Here is a 13,635-nt window from a genome sequence, read left to right as displayed (position 1 = left end):
TTCTTATCCTAATGAGAAGGTCTTAGTTTTATTTGAAAAATTATTTTCTCGGATTCCATTAAATTTAGACGTTTTGATTCCCCTGAGTCAGAAAAAAGTAGTTTTTACTTTGGTTTCTGTCTTTCTGTCTGTCTGTCATCGTCATTGTTGTCTGTATACCGAATAACTTTCAAAAGACTAGTCGGATTTGATTGTGCTTTGGCACGCAGTTTTAGTGACCAAAAATAAGGGTCGTGTTCATTAACAAGCTGTTTCGGATACAAATTTAAAAAATTAGAGCACTTTGAAAATATTTAAAATCTGAAAGAACAAACGAAAATTAACATTTTCTGTCAAACACGCGCAATACGGGAAAATGAAAGAAAAGAAAAGCGTTGCTTTTTGAAAACTCTACAAAATTATCATAACACATAAATTTTTTTTTAATTTGAATGTTGATCGTACAAAAAATAATTTTAAAATCTCATAATTTTTTGACAGGATGCGTAGTTCTGGTTTAATTTGTAAAAAAATAAAAATTTTAATTTTAATTTTCGGACAAACGAGACAAGCTACGAAAAAAATAAGAAGACAAAAGTTGTTCACCCATAAAAAAGATATAGATTTGTTTAAACTTTTGTTTAATGGATTTTAAATAAATAAACAAAATTAAATTCTTTGTCAAACGTCCAAGCTATGAAACAAATTAATAGGCATTAGAAATAAAAAAAATTTGTTCCGTAAAACGACAAAAGGCACGAAAAAAAATTAAATGACAAAAGTTAATGAGAGAATCACTGAATCAGACTGATTGTTATAAAAATATATTAAAAATAAAAATGAAGCTTTTTTAAAACTTGAACAAGTTACAATAGCATTTTATTGAACAAAATTTTTCGCCTAAATTGTATTTTCCAATTTTCTTATAACTACTTTACGCTAAAATGCTTATTTTAGGTTTCAATTTTTAATACTAATGAATATTATGTATTGTAATAATATAAATTTATTGAAATAATACATTTTGCTAAACAAAAATAATAGACAAAAGTTATTCATCCATAAACGAGCTATCAATTATTTTTATTTTTATAGTAAAAAATAACATTAAAAATGAAAAACTTAAATTTTTGCAAAAAGAATACAAGTACGATAAAAAAATTAAAAAAACAAAAGTTATTTGCCACAAGAGAACTACAGATATTCTATTCATCATTTTTTAATTTTTTGTTTTAATTGTAAAACATAACGTAGAAATTAAAAAAATTGAATTGTTGGAACAGTGGCTTAAATCACGAAGAAAACATAAAAAGACAAAAGTTGTTTGACCAAAAACGAAATAAGAAATTGTTATAAACTTTGTTAGAAAAATGAATTAAGAGCAAAGAAAAATTAAGTTTCCCCCTTCATAGTGTATTTTATTTATTATGAAAAAATATCTATATTACGTGTCCTTCTAATAAAAATACATCAGGAAAACAATTCAAGACAATCAAACATTAAATAATAGATAAACACTGAATAAAAAAATTCTTGTTTGTTTGAATTTTCTAGAATTTTTTATCAGGAGATAGATTTTTATACATATATTACCGGGAGTTGAAAAGTTACAAATTTAACTACTTTGGTACAAAATTCAACTGTTTGGGTAAACATGTTTGTAATCTATATTTCTTAGAGGAAAATGTACTGTTTTGTAAAAAAACTCGTATTTTTTTATTTGTCTCTTTTTCCAAATATTTTACCTTTTTACTGAAAAGTAAACTATTCCATTTATGGATTAACCCAATTTTGTTGTTGAAAATTCATGTATTCTTTTGAAAGTTCGTATTTTTTTTAGCAAAAAAACATGTTCTTGGTTGAAAGTTCAACAGTTCGGTTAAAAGTTTATTTTTTTGTATTAATAATTTTGGGAAAAAATTCCACTATTGATAAAAAAAATTTTCTTTTTTTATCTGCAAATTCAACTATTTGGTTGATTCTTTTTTTTTTCATTTGCTGAAGGAAAAACTGTTTTGGTTAAAAATTCATCTATTTTATTAAAAATTGTTTTTTTTTTTTTAAAGAAACGTACTTTTTTTACTCTAAAATTCAAATATTTGTTCTTGAAATATTAAATATTACTATTACTCAAGGACTTCACAGAATTCAAGGAATTCAATGAATGCAATGAATTCACAGAATGTAAAGAATTCACTGAATGCAAAGAATTCACAGAGTTCAAGGAATTCACAGAGTTCAAGGAATTCACAGAGTTTAAGGAATTCACTGAATTTAAGAAATTTACAGAATTCAAGGAATTCAAGGAATACATGAAAATCACGGAATTTATAAAATTAAAGGAATTGGCGATAACATTCAGGAAATTCACGGAATTGTTGAAATTCAAGGAATTAATAGAACTTAAGGAATTTGAGGAATTCTCGAAATTAATTGAATTCACGGAATTGAAGGTATTCACAGAATTCAGGGAATTTCCGTAATTCATGGGATTCATGGAATTTATATAATTGAAGGAATTCAAGGGATTCACAGAATTCAAGGAATTCACTGAAGTCAAGGAACTCACTGAAGTCAAGGAACTCACTGTATTCAAGAAATTCACAGAATTCAAAGAATTTACAGAATGTAAAGAATTCACTGAATGCAAAGAATTCACAGAGTTCAAGGAATTCACAGAGTTCCAGGAAATCACAGAGTTCAAGGAATTCACAGAGTTCAAGGAATTCACTGAATTTAAGAAATTTACAGAATTCAAGGAATTCAAGGAATACATGAAAATCACGGAATTTATAAAATTAAAGGAATTGGCGATAACATTCAGGAAATTCACGGAATTGTTGAAATTCAAGGAATTAATAGAACTTAAGGAATTTGAGGAATTCTCGAAATTAATTGAATTCACGGAATTGAAGGTATTCACAGAATTCAGGGAATTTACGTAATTCGTGGGATTCATGGAATTTATATAATTGAAGGAATTCAAGGGATTCACAGAATTCAAGGAATTTACAGAATTCAAGGAATTCACTGAAGTCAAGGAACTCACTGAACTCAAGGAACTCACTGAATTCAAGGAATTCACAGAATTCAAAGAATTTACAGAATTCGAGGAATTCACTGATGTCAAAGAATTCACAGAATTCAAGGAATTCACAGAATTCATGAAAGTCCATGAATTCAAGGAATTCACGAAAGTCCATGAATTTCATACATTCCATGAATTTCTTGACTTCCATGAATTTTTCAATTTCATAACTTGTGTGAATTTTGTAAGCTTCATGCATTCCGCGAATTCCCTGATTTTCTTAAATTCATTATATTTGTTAAATTCCACGAATTCTGTGCATTTATTAAATTCTGGGAATTTCGTGCCTGTGAATTCCGATAATTTTTAAAATACCGTAAATTCCCTAATTTTCTTGAATTTCATTAATTCCATTAATTCCATGAATTCTTTGAATCTCATGAATTCCTTGTATTTCATGTGTACCGTGAATTCCGTCAGTTCTTTGAAATTTGTAAATTCCATGAACTCTTTAAAATCCGTAAATTCCGCTATTTCCATGCAATCCGTATACAATTAAAAATTTGTCATAAGGACAACCGCAGGATTTCGCCGGGAGTGGGTGCAAATCTGGAAAATTGCACCCACTCGCAGCGAAATCGCGGTAAAATTTCAGCCACAACCACGTATCACGACCATGAGATAGGTTGTTACAGTCTGTAACGGAATCAGTACGACGATCCAGCAAAAGCCTCGGGCACCCTAGGAACACGGAGCGACCCAAGGACAACCGCCTTCTGCATTTTTCCCGCAAGTGTTTTAACATATTGTTGACATGCAGTGATGCTTTATATGTGTTTCTTTTATTTATCGAGTGCGAAAAAAAACCTGGGCGTTACTGAAAATAACTGTAAATTGTTATTGTATTTACGTAATTCATGAATCTACTTTTCAATCGGAAAAAAAAATCACTTCCGGTCTTCCGGAAACAAATTCTAATTCGCACATTTACATACATTTGTAAACATTTACTTTCAGTCGAAGCGGTCAAGAACTCGGTCTTTATTTATTTATATAACCCAAGATTTATTATCAGAGCTGAACGTTGGAAGTCGTGAATACTATCGACGCTTTTCTCTTTACACTAACTTTCGCAAATGTCATGTGCAAACATTAAATCAAAGAAAGGTGAATGTCTGGGTACTGTTGATACTGGAAATTACCATCATTATGCGTCACCTGCATTTAGCAATACATTATAATCATTCTTGCAGAAGAACAAAATTAATGCTTACACTTATCCTGTATAATTGAAATCTAAATTACTTCTTAATCACATTGTTTGACCAATACTATTTTGTCACTTAAAACTAAGAATTTCAATTGAATGACAATTTTCTGAAATTGAATTTTCCCTCATTTCTTGCTATTATAATTATAGAGTACTTTCTGGCATGCTATTATAAATTAGATCATTTCTTCTATCAATATTTGGATTATCTAGTTTTGATTTTTACGTCCACAAATAAAATCGTTAAAATTGGGGAATTTTTTATTATGAAAGTTAAAAATAGGAAGTTTTGTGGAAGCGAGTTCCATTAGAAAATCTCGATTTGATATGAAATATGAGTTTGCTGGTTGATATTCACAATGCAGTCTACTGGAAATTGACGGAACATTCTCACAGATACGAAATGGTAATTCTGCGCGCGACACGGCGCGCGCCCACTAATTTTCGAATGAAAAAAAACAAATGCTTATCTTTTCTATATTATTTATATTTAACGAATATTACTAAATAATTGTATAAAATAATTCAATTAATCTTTAAGGATAGGATTGAAACAACTTCCATATTTTTTACAGCAAATTAAATTGATTCTTAATTATTTTATTTTGTTGTTAAAAATTAGTTTAATCTGATATTGATAAATCACATTTATTATAAATTTGTAACGCACTTTAATGATAATCTTTAAAAAAAGAAACTTTGAAATTTTAAGACAACAATTTTTATTGTTCAATTCAGCAAACTTTTCAACATAGGTATCAAGTAATTTAGTACATTCTCTCCTCATTAATTAATATATTCCTTTCTTTTGAGATTAAAAGCAAATTCAACAAATTCATCTGTTTTGGTAGACAATTCAGCAGTTTTTTATATTTTGAAACCTCCACTTTTTTGTGGAATATTAATTTTTTTAACTAAAACCTGAACTATCCCATTTTGGCTAAATATTAAGTTTCTAATTGAAACATTATCTTTTTTGGTTTAAAATTAATTATTTCATTGCGAATTCAACTGCTTTGTTAAAATTTAAATTAATTTTTTTTAATCAATTTATTCGATCGTGAATATACTTAAATCATTTTTTGGTGAAAAATTATATTTTTTAGTTACATAATGAATTATTTCTTTGAAGTTGTATGGGTTTCGTTAAGAAATCATTCTTTTCACTAGAAAAATAATATTCTGGTTTAAAAATTCATCTTTTACATTGAAAACTCAATTATTTTGTTAAAAATTCCTTTCTCGTCGTTCAAGAAGTAAATTCTGTAAAAGAAAATTTGATTATAGAATTTTTAGTTCAAAAGTCATATTTTAAATTGGAAATTGATCTTTTTTAGTTGATAATTCAATTATTAGTTCCAAATTTTTTTTTCAAAATTGATCCTCTTGGTTGACAAACGATCTTTTTAAATTAAAGATTCAACTATTTAGTAACAAATTCATCTGTTTTGATAAAGAATTTATATTATTTTTTGAAAATTTCACTTTTTTGGTCGAATATTAATTTTTTTAACTAAAAACTTAAATATCATATTCTGGTGGAATATTAAGTTTATAATTGTAACTTCATTTTTTTAAAAATTAAACTTTTTAAATGTGAATTCAACTATTTGGATAAATCCCTTTTTTTAAATTAATTTCTTCAATGGTAATATATACTCAGACCATTTTCTGTTGAATAATGATAATTTTTCTTAGAAAATTAATTATTTGATTAAAGTTTTATTGATTTTGTTGAAAAAAAACGTCATTTTTAATAGGAAAATAATATTCTTGTTTAAAAATTCGTCTTTTTGATTGAGAATACAATTATTATGTTCAACATTTATTTTAAGTTGGTCAATAACTAATTTCTGTAAATGAAAATTCGATTATACCGTTTTTAGTTGAAAATTTATAATTTAAATTAAAAATCGATCTTCTTTAGTTGAAAATTCAATTTAAAAAAAATTTTCTGTAGAAAAACTGGTGACAAACTATTTTTTTTCGTTAAAAAATCTTTTATTTGTTTGAAACTTAATAGATTTTGTTGTTAATGCGTAATTTTTGGTAGAAAAATACTATTTGTGAAAAATTAATATTTTTTATTAAGGATTCAATTAATTGATTCAAAATTCCTTTTCAGTCGTCCAAAAACTAATTCATGTAAAAGAAAATACGATTATATCATTTATGATTTGCGAGTGATATTTTTAATTTAAAATTTCATCTTTTTTAGTTAATAATTCAATTATTTAAACAAACAAATTTCAAAAAAATTAATCCTCTTGGTTGAAAATCGATATTTCTTCGTTAAAGATTCATCTATTTGGTAACTAATCCATTTGTTTTGGTAGAGAATCTATCCCATTTTTTCTGAATATTAAGTTTAGAATTGAAACTTAATCTTTTTTGTTTGAAAATTAATATTTTTGATTGAGAATTTAACTATTTTCCTAAAATTCCTATATTTTATTGAAAATTAATTTTTATGAAGGTATTTCATAAAAATATATTCATTATCATTATTATTATTATTATTTACAGAAAATGTAATTTTTAACCAAATATTTAAATTTTTTAACAAAATAGTTAAATTTTCAACCAAACAAGATGAATTTCCAACCAAAAATAGCATGGTTTAATTTTCAGTTAAAAAAATGGTATTAATCAAATTGTGGAATTTTTAACAGAAAATTTAATTTTTAAACAATTTTGTCGAACTTTCAATCAAAATAGTTTAATCCTGGTCCAAATAAGATGAATTTCAATTAAAAAATACGATACTTAAATTCTCAGTTTAAAAAATAAATAAATTTGCAGCAAAAATAAAAAACAATAATTTAAATCAAATTGTCGAATGTTCAACAGAAAATGTAATTTTTGATCAAAAAGTTGAACTTTTTACCAGAAATAAAATATTTGATTTTTTAAGCCAGAAATATGAATTCTCAAAGAAAAATAGGATATTTAAATTTTAAGTTAAAAAAAAAATTATTTTTAACAACAAACAAACAATATCTTCAATAAAATTGTTGAATTTCCAACAGAAAATTTGATTTTTAACCAAATAGTTGAACTTTTTACCAGAGTAGTTTATATCTCAACCAAGAAGGATGAATTTTCAATCAAATATAGGATACTTAAATTCGCAGTTAAAAAAAATTAATTTACAGCCAAAATAAAAAACAATAATTTAAATCAAATTGTTGAATTCTCGACAGAAAATTTAATTTTTGACTAAATAGTTAAAGTTTTTTATTCCAGAAATAAAATAGTTAAATTTTTAATATAGAAATACGACTTTTCAACCACAAATAGTATCGTTAAATTTTTAGTTATAAAAAATGAATTTTCAACAAATAAAGGAAACAAATAATATTTCAAGCAAATTTTTAATTTGTAAAAATTCGAACCTTATTTAAATTTCATACCTTATAACTATATTTTTAAATATTTAAATAAAAAAAAATACTTTTGTTTTGATATTTTCTTGGACGAATCTCCAGCAGGTGAGCTCTGCTCTGTAGGATCGATTTCTATTTTTACAAATGTATATTAAATTAATTTCAAAAGTCACTGTTATTATGAATGGATTCTTTTTGAAGAAAGCTTTCTAAAAATTCTGATTAATTAAAATCTGATTTAAAAAACTCGTCTACTTGAAAATGTTTTTATTTAAGAAAAAAATTCCCTGATGCTTTTGATGAAAAAATTTTCTCATTGCATAAAACGAGAAGATCTTGACCGAAATCTGAGAGTGAACTTTCAACGTGCATTAAAGTGTTGTGCATAGTACTTGAAAATTCACAAAGCCTCAATGAAAGTCACACAAAACCATTTTTGTGGTTTCCCACGTCGTCGTCGCCTCACTTCCAGAGAGAGAGAGCAATGTCTACAAACTTTCTGGCCTTTTAAACGCTTATGGATTGTAAAAAATTACAATTCTCTCGCATAGAATACTTGAGGTGGACAATAAACTACTGTTATTATTTCAAACATCCTTTCGAAAGTTAATCATTTTCATTGATCCGTAACAATTCTGAAATTGAAAGTGCACTTCGGTGCCTTGCATCCCCTTTTTTTAAATTTTAAGCTCGGAATTTCTGTTTTTAATTTTGCACATTGTTATTTTTAATTTTATAGGTAGTTAGAAATTTTAAGCTTGTCATTACTTAAAATATTTTATTGCGGATTATTAGGAAAATGTATGAATGAGAAATAAAAATGATGACTAAGGACTTGTAATAAATAAAATCTTTAAAGGAATTATTAATTAATTAATTATTAAAGAAACATTCTTGCATATTATTTTAATATACGTATTGAATTTTTGTGTCTTTGTCAAAGAGCAATTGCTTCTTTAGAACAAATGAATCCTGAGAATAAAATCCCAAGTGATTTTTTAATTAAAAACATTTAAAATTATTATTTTAATTATTTATCAACCACGAAGGTAAATAAGTCTTGATCTCTTCTTTATCGGCCGTGAGAATGCTAAGAAGTTCTAGTATTTTCCACGGATAGAAAGGTGGCTCCTCAGTACAGACTCTGCTTGAAACTTTAACATTCAAACAATTTCAAACTCCGCAGTACATTGTAAATACTAATAAATTCAAAAAAATACATTAAATTTTTGGCTGAAATTATTCAAATTTTGTATGAATATAAAATGAAGGATTAGTACAAACATAAAAAGCGAAAGGTAGAAAGCGTTTCAGGTAAAAATGCTGGGAGTAATCTTGCCATGCAAAAAAAAAAGTGAAGACCGCAAAAGGTAAAATAAAGAATCACTAATATCCTTACCGATATTAATTTTCTTTTTCTAAATCGATATTACCCACATAATTTTTACCTGAAACGCTTTTCCCTTTTCGTTATTTCTATCAAAAAATCGATTTAGAATTTGATCCTGACTAAAAATCAATACATTATCAATGAGACAACATGTGACATAACATCTCTTTAAAAATCAATTGTGACTACACTTGTCTTTTAATTATAAAAATTGCACAAACCATTACATAAAAAGTGTTAAAAAATAATGTCATCTTGCATGATCCGCAGTTAAGAATTGCATTCCAAATATGAAAGTAACCGAAGCATCCTGCCAGTTATGCAACGTTTAGAGGCGCAATAACTAGAGGTTTTACAGTTTTCGCAAAACTGACTTTCATTACCGAAGTTACATTATTTATATAACTAACAAAGTTGTGTACCCCTTATTAATCTGTCCTCTAAATCACTTATACTTTAACAAAAGTGGTAGAAATTCGTGACATAATCTGAAATCTGGTGCGTAATGTCGCATCATATCTTGAATCACATCAAGCCTTTTTTGTGTTCTACATTATTACAAAAGAATCATTCCTCATTTGACCAGACATAACAAGTCCGGAAATTCTTTTAAAAATTGCTTACTAGTGCGTAGATCCCATTTATTTGAAAACTCTTGAAATTAAAAGAAAAGGAACAGTTTATTTTTGTATCTGTTATTATTTGGTCAGTCTCAGACACAATTTTTAATTAACAGAAAGGAGCAAATAAAGGCTCCTAAAATTATTTTGTACGAGAGGAAGCTAAATAATTTTCAAACAGTTTTATTTTTATCAAGGATCTTTATTGTTGTTCATGTTGCTAATGCATAAGAAAGTAGTAAAATTTACAAGTCTCTTGGCTGGCTAGGAAGATTACTATTTTAATAGTAACTGAAAATCCAGTTCACTTTAAAGTACTTTGTAACAATAATTTAATTTACAATTTAAGTTGTAATTCCAGTGTCTTTTAGTCTAGAAGACAATATCTTAATAAAGGAAGTTTCAATCTCAAAATCATTTATTTGTTCGCAAGTGGGAGTGCGCCTACGATGTGCGTCTATCGGATGTCGCACTTTACGTTCGATAGTGTATTTACCCCGCGCTATGAGCTCGGTCTTTGCACTTTCCACACTCTGGTTCGTAGTTATTTTAAAATTAAAAGTCATACGATTGACATCTTCAATTTAGTGATTGTGAATTCTCTTTTGTTAAAGCTCCTTTGGATTTTATAAATACATTATCATTATGTGTCTCGCGCTTCGCGTTCATTTAAACTATGTGTAAATCGTAATATTTTCTATATAATATTGAATTCTATTATACTAAAAGCATCTTCTAATTAATTATGCACCTCTCTCTGTAAATTCTATTTTAGTCGAAAATTTTTGCCGTTGAACATTTCTTTGTATCATGTAAAATTCTTCCAAATGATTAATTATAAATGTGATTTTTCACCAATGAAACAAAATCTATGCGTCTTATTAGAAAATAGTATAGTAATTTTTGTTATAGACATTGTTTCGTATTTTGCATTTTTAAACAAAAAATACAACTTTTGATTTTAAGTAACAATTTTCACGATTTAAATAAAAACCTTACGTATTGCCAATAAATGGCTAAAACCAGATTTGATGGACAAAAATTTGAAAACAAGAATTGATGGACAAAAATTGATGGTTAACGAAGATAGTATTGGAGAAACCATTTAGATGAAAACGAAACATCAAAATAAGGTCAAATTCTTATTTTTAAAAATGGTTAGAACAACCAACAGCAAACAGATTATTTAAATTATCAAAAGCTATGCCTGCTATCTTTGGCGCTGGTTTAGGAATTCTAAAAATGAGACTGGAGCTTCCTACTGGGGGACTTCTGAGCCTCTCGCTAGGGCCTTTGAAGCCTCTCACGAGGATGTGCAGAACCTGCTTATGAGAGTCTGTAGAGTATCTCTAAAGAACCTCAAGAACCTCTAAAGCGGAAACTAAGAGCCTCCTGCAAGCAACTTCAGAATGTCCTAAGAGGATCCCCTGGTCCTCTCTCAAAAGTCTAACCGTCCTTCAACGATGGTTTCCAGAACCTTCTAAAAGAGCCTCTAGAGTCTTCTAAAAGAGTATTCAGGTCTTGCTACAAGAAAAATCAGAACCTTCTACGTGGGCCTGAAGAGCCCCTACGAGAACCTTTCAAGGTGGCTTCTAAGGCCTCCTAGAAGGGCCCACAGAGTTTCCTACGAGGGCCTCCAGAACCTCTCATCAGGGCCTTTAGAGCCTGCCACGAGAACCTCTAAAGCCTCCCAAGAGGGTCTCTCTAGCTACCTACGATGGCCCATACAGCTTCTCATGAGGGCCTCTAGAGACTTCTAGAAGGACCGCTACAGACTCCTACAAGAGCCTCTAGGGCCTTCAAAAAGGATCCTCGAGTCTCCCATCAACAACTGCAAAGAAAACATTGGCAACGACGACAATGATGACAACGAGAACAACGACAGAAAAGAAAAGAACAATAGCATGTACCTCCAAGTGTCCCAAGAGGTCCTTGAGAGCCTCTTACAAGTGTTTTCCGAAGATTTAAGATATCTTTTCAGAATATTCTAAAAGGGCTCCTTAAAAACTCTTTGATGGATTTAGAGGGCCCCTAGAGCCCCTTACGAGGGCCTGAAAAGCCTTCACAAGGGTATTTATCCTTCTGCGAGATCCTTTCAAAATAACCAAGATAACCTCTGGAGCCTTCTAAGATAACATCTAGAGCCTAATACGAGGAACTGAAAAGCCACCCATAGGCGCATCCAGAGCATCCCTTAAGCGCCTCCAGAGATTACCTCAAAGGCCTCTAGAGTCTCCTACGAAAGCCTACAAAACCTTCCACAAGAACCTTATAGGGCTTCCTGCGAGGTTCTTCAGAACCTCCTACAAGAGTTACTGAAGCCACCTACTAAGGCCTCTAGAGCTTCTCGAAAGGCACTCAAGAGCCTTCCATCACCAACAACAACAAAAATATCAAGAACGATATCAACGATAGCAAAAACAACATCAACAACAAAAATATCAAGAAAGACATCAACGATGACAGAGACAGCAGCAACAAAAACAGCATCAACAACAACAACTGGTAGTGTTCACTTCTTGCTGGCACTTCTGGGATCCACAAGGTTGAGACCGTACTTACAATATCGTCCTAGAGCAGACATGAGGACAAGTCTTTTATAGAGTTTAAATTAAAGAAAGAGGCCTTTTATGGAAAATAGGGCAGAAACTATAAAGCCTTATATGATCAAAAAATATTTGAAATTATATTAATTTGATACAAAAAGTGTTTCCTTTTTAATTTGTTTCGAGCTTTACTTTTATTTTTCATTTCCAATGAAACACTGTCTGAAAAATCAATTAGATGAAAATTAACCAATAAAAGACATGAGCTTCTTATAAATGAATCGCTTGTTTGTAAAAAGTGTCATTATACAAAAAGTACTTAGACATCCATTAATTTGGTCCAGAAAAACTTATTCTTTTAAGCTCATTTCGATTGCTGCTTGATTAATTCTGAAATTATAAAATAGAGTAACTAAAAAATCATTTATACTAAAGTTAACCAATTAGAGGAGTGAGTTGATGACAAATAAATCAATCTATTCAATTATGATAATAGAGAAAAGATGAGAAATTTCAATTGGGTATTTAATCCGAAAGGAAATCTGAAATTACGAAATCGCTCTTTACATTTACAACTAGATTGACCGCACTCTTACGTGCACGGGATGCAGGAGATTGGCGGAGATCGAGGGAGAAAAGACCGTTTCCTGCCATCGCCTGAGTTCTTCCTCCATGTAGTAGGGTCCGATGAGAAGGGAGATTCCGTTGTCGGTGTCCCACTCGTCCGAACCTATGGAGGTGGAGCGAAATGTTACTCTACTCTTACTTTCAGATTAACATCGTCGCGTGCGCTAATAGCGGATTACATCATGTTTCTGCGCGGACGAGTAAGACGCTTTTGTGAGTCAAGTGGCAAATCCATCGTTCTACAAAGTAGGTCAAAGCGATCTAATACAAATCGATCGTCGCCAAAAAATTTTTTAAAAAGAGGTTCGATATTCCTAATTTTACAAATAAATATAATCCGGAAGGTCTCCCGGGTTAGAAACAATATCTTAGTAAGGAGTCACGCAGGCGAGGGCTTGGGAATCGAACCCTCGCCTGTGTGAATCCTTGCTAAGATATTGTTTCTAACCCGAGAGACCTTCTGAATTTTCTTTTTTTTAAGAATTAGGAATATCGAACCTTTGTTTAATAAATTTTTTTGGAGAAGATCCATTGGTATTAGATTGCTGCGACCTACTATGACCGCAAAGTACAGACGCTAATGACCCGGGCAGTTGATGCAACTATAAAGATTCTAATAATAAAAAATATTATATTAGCAATAAAAAAACGTGAAATAAAATTTATTTATAAAACCAGTTTTGATAATACTCTTTATTCGGTAGATTTTGTAGAACTTAAATAGTTAGAAAAATAAGTCCTTTTAGAGATCTAATAATTGTACCTTTGCGTATGGAAGTGAATGGGGAG

General features: G+C 29.4%; 1 protein-coding gene across 1 annotated transcript in view; it reads left to right on the top strand.

Moving 5' to 3' along the window:
• Positions 1 to 13,635, top strand: part of LOC117172038 (angiotensin-converting enzyme) — a 242,259-nt gene that overhangs the window by 110,644 nt on the left and 117,980 nt on the right. The gene's annotated exons all lie outside the window — the stretch shown is intronic.

Source organism: Belonocnema kinseyi, chromosome 4 (genome assembly GCF_010883055.1).
Source record: "Belonocnema kinseyi isolate 2016_QV_RU_SX_M_011 chromosome 4, B_treatae_v1, whole genome shotgun sequence".
Classification (NCBI taxonomy): domain Eukaryota; kingdom Metazoa; phylum Arthropoda; class Insecta; order Hymenoptera; family Cynipidae; genus Belonocnema; species Belonocnema kinseyi.
The sequence above is the reverse complement of the archived record's forward strand: the minus strand, read 5'-3'. Positions and strand labels throughout refer to the sequence as shown.